At 44.8% G+C, this 10,370-nt stretch overlaps 1 non-coding gene across 1 annotated transcript; it reads right to left on the reverse strand.

Annotated features, from left to right (window-relative positions):
- Window positions 1-1,546: 1,546 nt before the first annotated feature.
- Window positions 1,547-1,618, reverse strand: trnat-cgu (transfer RNA threonine (anticodon CGU)). The gene has a single exon. It is a non-coding gene; the product is annotated as a tRNA-Thr (tRNA).
- Window positions 1,619-10,370: the final 8,752 nt, after the last annotated feature.

The following is a 10,370-nucleotide window of genomic DNA, read 5'->3' on the forward strand; positions in this document are numbered from 1 at the left end:
GTAGCCAGGCTGAGCCTCCCAACACATGTGTTGCTGTAATAAAAACAGAAAATGCTGGAAATGCTCAGTTGGTCTGGCAGCATCTGTGGAGAAAGAAATAGTTAACAGTTCATGTCTGTTTCGTTAGCTCACATTAACTTTGTTTCTTTCTCCACAGATGCCGCCAGACCTGCTGACTATTTCAAGCATTTTCTGTTTATGTTTCAGATTTCCAGCATCTGCAGTATGTTGCTTTTGTACATGTGTTGCTATGTCTGGGACGGTTTGAGTGCAATGCTATTGTTTTATAAACTGCGTTGAAACAAACATTTTTCTCGCTAATACACAGCACTAATACACAGCTGGATATAAACAGCAGCCTGCAGCAAAGGGCGCAGTGGAAGTTTATTAACACAAATAATTCACCAACACAATATTTACTGCTATCCTCAATCACACCACGCTTCATCTTAAAACGTTTTACTCTTTATTTTTTACATCAACTTCTTCCTTCCAGTAAACACTTCAATTTGGAACACAGCTTCCAAATCACCTTTATTCACAAACCCGAACACACACCAGCCCAGACTTTCCCCTTTCTGTCAACCCATTCCTGCATCACTGCCTCTCCACCAACAGTTGTTGCTAGAATCATACAATCATAGAATGGCTGCAGCACAGAAGGAGGCCATTCGGCCTGTCGAACCCGTGCTGGCTCTCTGTTAGAGCAACTCACCTCGTCTCACTCCCCAGTCAGTTCAATTTCGGAGGTGGGAAAACTTCTCGAAAGAATAATTCGGGACAAAATTAATAGTCCCATGGACAAATGTGGGTTAATTCAAGAAAGCCAGCATGGATTTCTTAAGGGAAAATCATGTTGAACTGTCCTGCTGGAGTTTTTTGATGAGGTAACAGAGAGGGATGATGAGGGCAATGCTGTTGATGTGGTGTACATGGACTTTCAAAAGGTCTGGCAGCATCTGAAAGTTCACTGACCTGAATCATTAACTCTGTTTCTCTCTCCACAGATGCTGCCAGATCTGCTGAGTATTTCCAGCACTTTCTATTTATATTTCAGATTTATAGCATCTGCAGTATTTTGCTTTTATTGACTTTCAAAAGGAGTTTGATACAATGCAACACAACAGACTTGTGAGCAAAGTTATAACTCATGGAATAAAATGGACAGTCGTAACATGGATATGGAATTGGCTGAGTGACAGGAAACAAAGAGCAGTGAGCAATGGATGTTCTTCGGGCTAGAGGAAGGTTTGTAGTGGAGTTCCCCAGGAGTCAGTGTTGGGACGCTTGCCTTTCCTGATGTATATTAATACCTTGGTGCACAGGGCAGAATTTCAAAGTTTATGGATGATACAAAAATTGGAAGCATTGTGAACTGGCAGAGAAGGTTCGAGGGACCATGTGGCTACTCCTCATGTTCTTCTCAGTGTCCAGGATGAAGTGCGACATGACACGGATTTCCAGATGGTCAAAACAATCAGGGGAAAGCAAACACAATGGGCATCCTTCAGGAAAACATCACATTTAAAGTGAGAAACTAATCATAAGGCATGAACAGGGATTGAACCAGCGGTCTTCAGTTTACGAGACTGACGTCTTACCACTTGGCCATCATGCCTTTTGTTAATGAATATCTGAGGCTCCAGAGGAGGATTTGTGATTCTTTTTCAATTTGGTTGAAACAACATCGAGAAACATGCACAGAAATAAAGAGGGATTGTGGAATGGGTAACAGATCAGCCTCATTTACATCATCAGCATCATGAAATCTTCATTCAGACGTTCCATTCCCATCCTCAGCTTTTCTCACATCTGTACAATCATATAAGAGTGGACATTGGGTTGTAACTGGGCAGATTATATAAATAGACTATGTGCATCATCACAGGAAGTGTTGTAATATAATCTGTACGGCAACTCATGGAGAGTTGTGGATGAAACATTCAATGCAAGGTGTGCAGAGTAAACTCAGGTTATTTTAACCGTCAGACTCTTATAAATTGTTGACAGATATCAGAATATTATATGGGGGCCACAGTAAACCAAAGTGAAGATGGAGAAATCTTTGCCTGTACCTTTGAAAAGGTCACTGGACTGAACCAAGCCGAGGAGTGGCCGAGATGGTTCCAGAGGTTTGCAAGGTATCTACTGCATCGGGTCTCGTGCAGAAGCCAGACATGGAGCAGGTCAGTACACTATTGTCTGAAATGGAGGGAGTGTGTATGCAACATCCTCATGAAGAACAGAAGGCTATGTGTGAAGAAGTTATTAAGGCACTCAAGACCTATTTTAATTGAGGAAAAATATGTCATCGTGGAGCCAAAGTTAAAACGCTGCGTTTGCTGACAACGCAACCACCAGGTGACGCTGTACTAGCACATGCGCAAATGCAGCCTCTTCCACTGAAATGTCACTGTCTGTGACATTCAGGCAGCTGCCAGGATTAAAGATGGAGCTACTCAATTTATCACAGAAAACAACTTCGACCCAAACTCCCCTCAAAGGTTGCCATCGCCGCCTTCGTCCCACCCCCAACAGTCCCCCGCTCCTTCTTGTGCATTCACCAGTTATATAGTACCAAGTCATCTTAATTCACCGAAAGTGAATTACTTTCGGAGCAGTGACTGTCATTTCATAAGCAAATATGGCACATATCTACACAATGGACATGTTTTGGTTGATACTCGGAGAACGTTGCGCTGTTTGAAGTCTCATCAGAAGGACAGCACCTCTGACAGTGCTGCACACCCTCTGTAATTCAGTGAGGTTTCATAGAGTCATAGAGTTATACAGCACAGAAACAGGCCCTTCGGCCATCATGTCCGTGCCGGCCATCAAGTACCTATCTATTCCAATTCCATTTTCCAGCACGTGGCCGTAGCCTTGTATTTTGTGGCGTTTTGAGTGCTCATCTAGATACTTCTTAAATGTTGTGAGGGTTCCTGCCTCTACCACTCCTTCAGGCAATGTGTTCCAGATTCCAACCACCCTCGAGATGAAACATTTTTTCCTCAAATCCCCTCTAAACAGCGCCATCCCATTCTCCGGTCGATCATTGCCCGCTTCCCCCCATCCCACTCTCTGACTGCTCACTCCCCGCTTCGCCCACCACCACCCCCATCCTGCTCTCTGGCCGCTCACACTCTAGGCCATGGGCTCTGCCGCTTCCCTCCTCTCGGCCACTCGCTCCAACATTGCCGCATCACCCCTCGAGGCTCGCCTTGCTTTATCGGGTGGTGCGGTGAAGAATGATCGAATGTTGGAGCGAGAGGCTGAGAGGAGGGAAGCAGCATGGCTTAGCGGTAGTGTCTGGAGGGACGTGGGGGGGAAGCGGGGCGTGAGTGGACGGAGAGAGGGCAGTGCGGGGGTGCGGGTGTAGCAAGCGGCCGGAGGGCGGGGGAGCGGGGTAGCGAGGAGCGGGCAGTGAGCGGCCTGGAGTGAGTGGCTGAGAGGGCGTAGAGAGTTTTACCGCGCATGCGCCACTTCGTCCTGGAAGACGTAGGCTGAGCATGCGCAGCATCTCAGAGCGCAGGAGACTGTTTGTGCATGTGCGCAGCTTGGAGCACTCTGATGACGTCACTGGCTGCTGCATTGTCTGGAATCACTTTGAATTTAATAAGCGTACAAAACAGAAAGGGGAGAGTATTCATTCATTTATCAATGACTTGTACAATCTCACGGAGGATTGTGAATACCGCAACTTAAGGGAAGAGCTGAATGGAGACAGGATTGTGTTCGGGGTATTAGACAACACCCTTTCAGATCATCTACAGTCCAGGGCTGATCTCACATTAACGAAAGAGTTTCAATTGAGCAGACAAACAGAGGTTAGAAAGTTTAACCAACCCGTTGTTCGAGGGGACAGGGAGAGTCTGATCTCGAGAGTTGCAGACTCAATTGAATTTGTTCAGAAAACAAAAGGAAATATTAGGGGTAAAAGACAAGAAAGACGGGAAGAGCATCTCGTGGTAGCTGCAACCAATTGCAGTAGGTGTGGCCGTGAGAGACACAAGTGGGAAAACTGCCTCGCCAAATAAGCTGAGTGTTTTTCCTGCAGAAAGATGGGACACTTTCAGTCAGTGTGTGGCAGTAAAATACCAGCGCTGAATATAATTAAAGGGAAATCCCCAGAGAGCAAAAACATTAATGAAGTACAGGATATCTAAAGTGTGGAAATACATTTTTTAGGTGAAATCCAGGAAATAAAGTGAGAGTTGCTGGACGGCAGAAATTCTGAAATATTTTAAGGCTTTGGTAGATAGATTCTTGATAAACAAGGGGGTGAAAAGTTATCGGGGGCAGGTGGGAATGTGGAGTTGAGGTTACAATCAGATCAGCCATGATCTTATTGAATGGTGGAGCAGGCTCGAGGGGCCAAGTGGTCTACTCCTGATCCTAATTGGTATGTTTGTATGTAAGAAAACATGTTCTCGATACAATGAGAACGATCATTTGTTTGGAAATGAATTTGAACCCCCTTTTATCAAAAGGTTATAGAGCTTTAATTTTTCTACAATTAACAGGCAAATCCTTGTGGAGTTGAGATTGACAGAAACAATGGGCTGGATTCTATAGAGCCCTCGACGTCGAGATCTGTGGTGGGGGTGGGGTGGGAGCCGCCTGAAGATGGCCCCGGATGAGGCCCACCACGGACCTCAACGCCGGCAGGGCCTGGCTCGATATTGCCGGCGACGGCGAGGCCTTGTGGGGGACACCCCACCGCTCGTCAACGGGACCACAAACCTGCATTAATTATTATCCCATCACTTCCTGATATCCAGCTGCGATCTTCAGCCCAGTGGCCGGCACTACCGTGCCTTCGGAGCCCCATCCGGGGAAATGAGGTGCAACACTGGTGGGGAGGGGGGAGAAGTTAAATTTCTCAGTGTGGTGGTGGGGGGACAGAGTCAAATTAATGTCATGGGTGTAGGGGATGGTGGAAGGGTTATAGTTTACAGTTTGTGCAGTTTTGGGCGGGAGGTCAGATGGTAAAGGTAGGTTTTGGGAGGGAAAGGGCAAATAATTAATTTAACTGTTATTGGGGGGGATGGGAGAGACACAAAAGCAATGTATTTATTTCATTTCATTTAATCTTCCGTTAAATATTTTCCAGTGGGACTAACAGCCTTTAAAAATGGCTGACACTCCAGTACAGTACGAAGGCAGTGCTGCACTATCAGAAATGCTGTTTTTCAGGTGAGACAGAAAACTGAGGATCCCTCTGCCCTCTCAGTTGGATGTTAAAGGTACCATGGCACTATTTCAGAGAATAGAAGGGGAATTATTTCTGGGATGCTGGTCATTGTTTAACCCTGAATCAACATCACTTAAAAACAGATTATCTGGTTTTTATCACATTGTTGTTTCTGGGAGCTTGCTGTGCACACATTGCCCACCATGTTTCCTACATGACTCCAGTGACTACACTTGGAAAGTCCTTCATTGGCTGTAAAAGGCTTTGCAACGTCCTGTGGTCGTGAAATGCAAGTCTTGCTTTTTCCATTGTTATCAGTGTCATTGTGATCAAAAGATCGGATTCGTGAACACAAAATTTAAATCAATTTCGATTAAAATAATGTAAAAGCATCTATATTCTTGCACTGTAGTTAATAATCTCCATCTTCCTATCCTTACAGAGTGTAATGTCTTCGACCCTGAAATTGATTCCAGAATCTCATAGAATCTTAGACTCATAGAAAGTTTAAGGCACAGAAAGAGGCCACTTGGCCCATCGTGTCTGTTCCACAAACAATTTCAGCCCTGTTCTGATGAAAGGTCACAGATCTGAAACGTTAACTCTGTTTCTCTCTCCACAGATGCTGCCAGACCTGCTGAGTATGTCCAGCATATTCTGTTTTTATTTCAGATTTCCAGCATCTGCAGTATTTTGCTTCTGTGTTAATTTGAAAGTTAAAACTGACCCACCTGTCTACAATTCACACTGGGGTCTCCCATGAAATGATTCTGTATAATATTGATATAATGAATACATATTCCGACACAGAGCTTCCCGTGGGGAATTGGGGTTCTGAAAACCAGCAGACTGCAGGAATTTCCACTGGGAGCACAAATGCACAAAATCTACCTTTTATATATCGATTCATTTTAATTGTCCTTCTGGAAAATTATTTTGAAACAATTTAAACATCAACCCACAGCTCCATGACTGGGTCAATGATGAGGTCATCCTCTGACAGGTCATGTGACAGCTGGAGCCACAAGACATCAGAACCAGATTTGTGACTGGATTAAAACCCGGAAGCCTGTCATAATGGCTTTTCAAATAAATCTGTTGCTGTTTGAAAACACAGCAGGTAAACTTTCTGCCTGACCATGAGGGGAGCTAGGCAGAAATTTGCAAAACTCAATCCTTCAACAAAATAGTTCAAAAATCATTAATATCGAAATCATGTGAGGATTTATATGCAGTAGAGAAACAAGCAGAATAAAGAAAGTACAGAGGAGAGTTGAAAAAGGAAATGAGATCAGCAAGAGAATGTATGAGAAAAGATTAGCGAGTCACAGAACTGGGAACTCTGAATTCTTTTACCAACATATGGACAGTCAATGAAAGGGTGGGTCATTTAGGAGATCCTGTGGAGGCAGAGGGTGTGGCTGAGATACTAATTAATTATCACAAAATAAGCGGATGCTGCAAATGTCACAGTGAAGGAGGAGGAAGTGAAGAAATTGGACAGGATGAAAATAGATAAAGAGGAGACAATTACAAGGTTGGCAGCACTCACAGTCGGAAAGTCACCCAGTTTGAATGGGCTGCATCCTGGGTTGCTGAGGGAAGTAAGGATGGAAATATCAGAGACTCGAACCACAATCTTTCAATCCACTGTAATGACTAACAAGGTCAAGAAAGCTATTTTATAATTAACACATGACCAAAGGAGCCATTTTGTGTTCAGTACTAATGTGCCGTGCAGAGGACACTATTTGTGCTTAAACATTAACACAACGCGGGAAGAAACGGTTACCGATTATAAGCTCTCACTCAATTGGTGCAGAATATGAGCACCAGGGGTTACTTCTGACAGTGGAAGATAACATGGCATCTCATTGGATAGCTACCACCCACTCCAAGCTGGGCTGCCCCCAATCAGTTAGGTGCTGTCCTGCCACGACCTGCTTGCTTCAATGGGTGCTTGGAGCTTAGAGAGTCATCTCTCAACAGGCGGATCGATAATCAATGCACCAAGAAAAGCAAGCTCAACAAAGAAGACACCAGTCCTTTGCATCGCAAGCTGGAATGTGAGGGCCATGTGTCCTGGCCTTACTGACAACCTTCTGCAGCTTGATGACATACACAAGACAGCTGTGATAGACAAAGAACTCACAAGGCTCAATGTGGACATTGCTGTGCTGCAAGAAACTAGACTCATTCAAAGTGGATCCCTCAAAGAGAAACACTACACTTTCTTCTGGCAGGGGAAAGCCCAAGAGGCAACTCGTGAGCATGGAGTGGGTTTCACAGGAAAATACACGCCACTTGAGATGAGTGAACCACCCACAGTAGGCTCAGAGAGACTTCTTACTCTTCACGTGTCAATAAGCGTGGGCCCAGTTAATCTCATGTGCATCTATGTCCTGACACTCACCTCCACCCCAGATGTCAAGGATCAAATCTGTGTGACTCTTGACACTGCCATCAGTAGAATTCCCAGCACTGAGGGACTGTACCTTCTTGGAGACTTCAACGCAAGCTTGGGTACTGACTACAGCTTGGCCAACGAGCATAGGGCACCAGGGGAATTCCAAGATGAATGGAAATGGACAGAGGTTGCTGGAGCTATGCTGTCACCATGGATTCTGTGTGATGAACAGCTACTTCCAGGTCAAGCTGTGCCACAGGGTGTCCTGGAGCCATCCAAGATCACGCCACTGGCACCAGCTAGACCTTATCATCACCAGACATACCACCCTCAGCAGTGTCCTCATCACTCGCAGCTATTACAGCGCTGACTGTGACACTGACCACTCCCTGGTGTGTAACAAGGTCAGGCTTCAGTCAAGGAAGCTTCATCTATCCATGAAGAAAGGTCGTCCTCTGATCAACACTTGACGAACCACTGATCCAGAAAGGACCCAGGAGTTCCTCAACATCCTCAATCAGGCTCTTTCAGACAACAATGCTCAAGGCCTCAGTGCAATGTCAAAGTGAAATCATCTGTTATCAAGCAGATGGAAAGGTGAGTGGAGCATTACCTTAAACTCTACATAACAGAGAATATTGTCATTGAAGTGGCTCTCAGCGCCATTCCAGACTTCCCTGTCATGGAGGAGCTGGACATTGACCCCACCATAGTAGAGCTCAATAAGGCCATTGACCGTCTTGCCAGTGGTAAAGCCCCGGGAAATGATGGTATTCCACCTGGAATCATCAAAAGTGGAAAAGCGGCTCTGCTGCAGCATCACCATGAACTTCTGTGTCTCTGTTGGAAGGAAAGATCTGCACCTCAAAACATGCATGATGCAAAAATTGTCACCTTGTACAACAATAAGGGGGAATCGCAGGGACTGCAGCAATTACCGAGGCATCTCCTTGCTAAGTATTGTGGGGAAGGTCTTTGCTCACATTGCTCTGACCAGATTGCAGACCCTGGCTTCACACATCTATCCTGAGTCTCAGTGCAGCTTCAGATCTGGTAGATCGACAGTCGACATGATTTGCTCACTTCGGCAGTTACAGGAGAAGTACTGTGAACAGTACAGACCACTCTACATTGTCTTTACATATGAACATACGAATTTGGAGGAGGAGTGGGCCGCTCGTCCCTTCTAGCCTGCTTCACCATTCAATAAGCTCATGGCTGAACTGATTACTCCACATTTCCATCTCCCTCAGATAACCTTTCACCCCCTTGCAGATAAAGAATCTATCCATCTCTCCCTTAAAAATATTCAAAGACTCTGCTTCCACCGCCTTTTGAGGAAGAAAATTCCAAAGACTCTTGACCCTCTGAGGGGGAAAATTGCTCCTCATCTCTGTCTTAAATGGGTGACCCCTTATTTTTAAACAGTGACCCCCTAGCTCTAGATTCTCCCACAAGGGGAAACATCCTTTCCACATCCACCCTGTCAAAACCCCTCAGGATCTTGTATGTTTCAATCATGTCGCCTCTTTCTCTTCTAAACTCTAGTGGATACAAACCTAGCCTGTCCAATCTTTCCTCGTAAGACAGCCCGCCCATTCCATGTATTAGTCTAGTAAACCTTCTCTGTACTACCTCAATGTATTTACATCCTTCCATAAACAAGGAGACCAGTACTGTACTCAGTACTGCAGAAGTGGTCTCACCAATGTCCTGTATAGCTGAAGCATAACCTCGCTAATATTGTATTCAATTCCCCGGGTGATAAATGATAACATTCTTCTGGCTTTCCTAATTACGTGCTGGACCTGCAGACTAATCTTTTGCGATTCGTGCACTAGGACACCCAGATCCCTCTGCATCTCAGATCTCTGCAATCTCTCACCATTTAGATAATATGCTTTTTTATTCTTCCTGCCATAGTGGACAATTTCCCACTTTCCCACATTACACTCAATTTGCCAGGTCTTTGCCCATTCACGTAACCTATCTATATCCCTTTGTAGCCCCCTTATGTCCTCTTCACAACCTACTTTCCTCCCTATCATTGTCATCAGAAAATTTAACAACCATACTTTTGATCCCTTCATCAAAGTCATTTCGAGAATTGTAGAATGTTGAGGCCCCAGCACAGATCCTTGTGACACACCACTCGTTACTTCTTGCCAACCAGAAAATGACCCATTTATGCTGACTCTCTGTTTCCTGTCAGCTAGCCAATCTTCTATCCATGCCAATATGTTACCCCCGACACCATGAGCTTTTATTTTCTGCAATAACCTTTGATATGGCACCTTATCCTTCTGGAAATCGAAGTACAATACATTCACCGGTACCCCTTTATCCACAGCACATATAACTCTCTCAAATAACTCCAATAAATTGGTTAAACATGATTTCCCTTTCACAAAACCATGTGCCTCTGCCTGGTTACCTTAATTTTTTCTAAATGCCCTGCTATAACATCTTCATTAATCGCTCCTAACATTTTCCCTAAGACAGATGTAAAGCTAACTGGCCTGTCGTTTCCTCCTTTCTGTCTCCCTCCCTTTTTGAATAAATGAATTACATTCGCTACTTTCCAATCTAACAGAACCTTCCCGAAGCGAGGGAATTTTGGAAAATTAAAACCAGCGCATCAACTATCTCACTAGCCACTTCAGGACCTGGCGACTTGTCAGCCCGCAGCTCCAACAATTTGTTTAGTACCACTTCCCTGGTGATTGTAATTTTCTTGAGTTCCTCCCTCCCTTCCATTTCCTGACTTAC

The sequence above is a fragment of the Heterodontus francisci genome, unplaced genomic scaffold, assembly GCF_036365525.1.
Source record: "Heterodontus francisci isolate sHetFra1 unplaced genomic scaffold, sHetFra1.hap1 HAP1_SCAFFOLD_456, whole genome shotgun sequence".
Taxonomy (NCBI): domain Eukaryota; kingdom Metazoa; phylum Chordata; class Chondrichthyes; order Heterodontiformes; family Heterodontidae; genus Heterodontus; species Heterodontus francisci.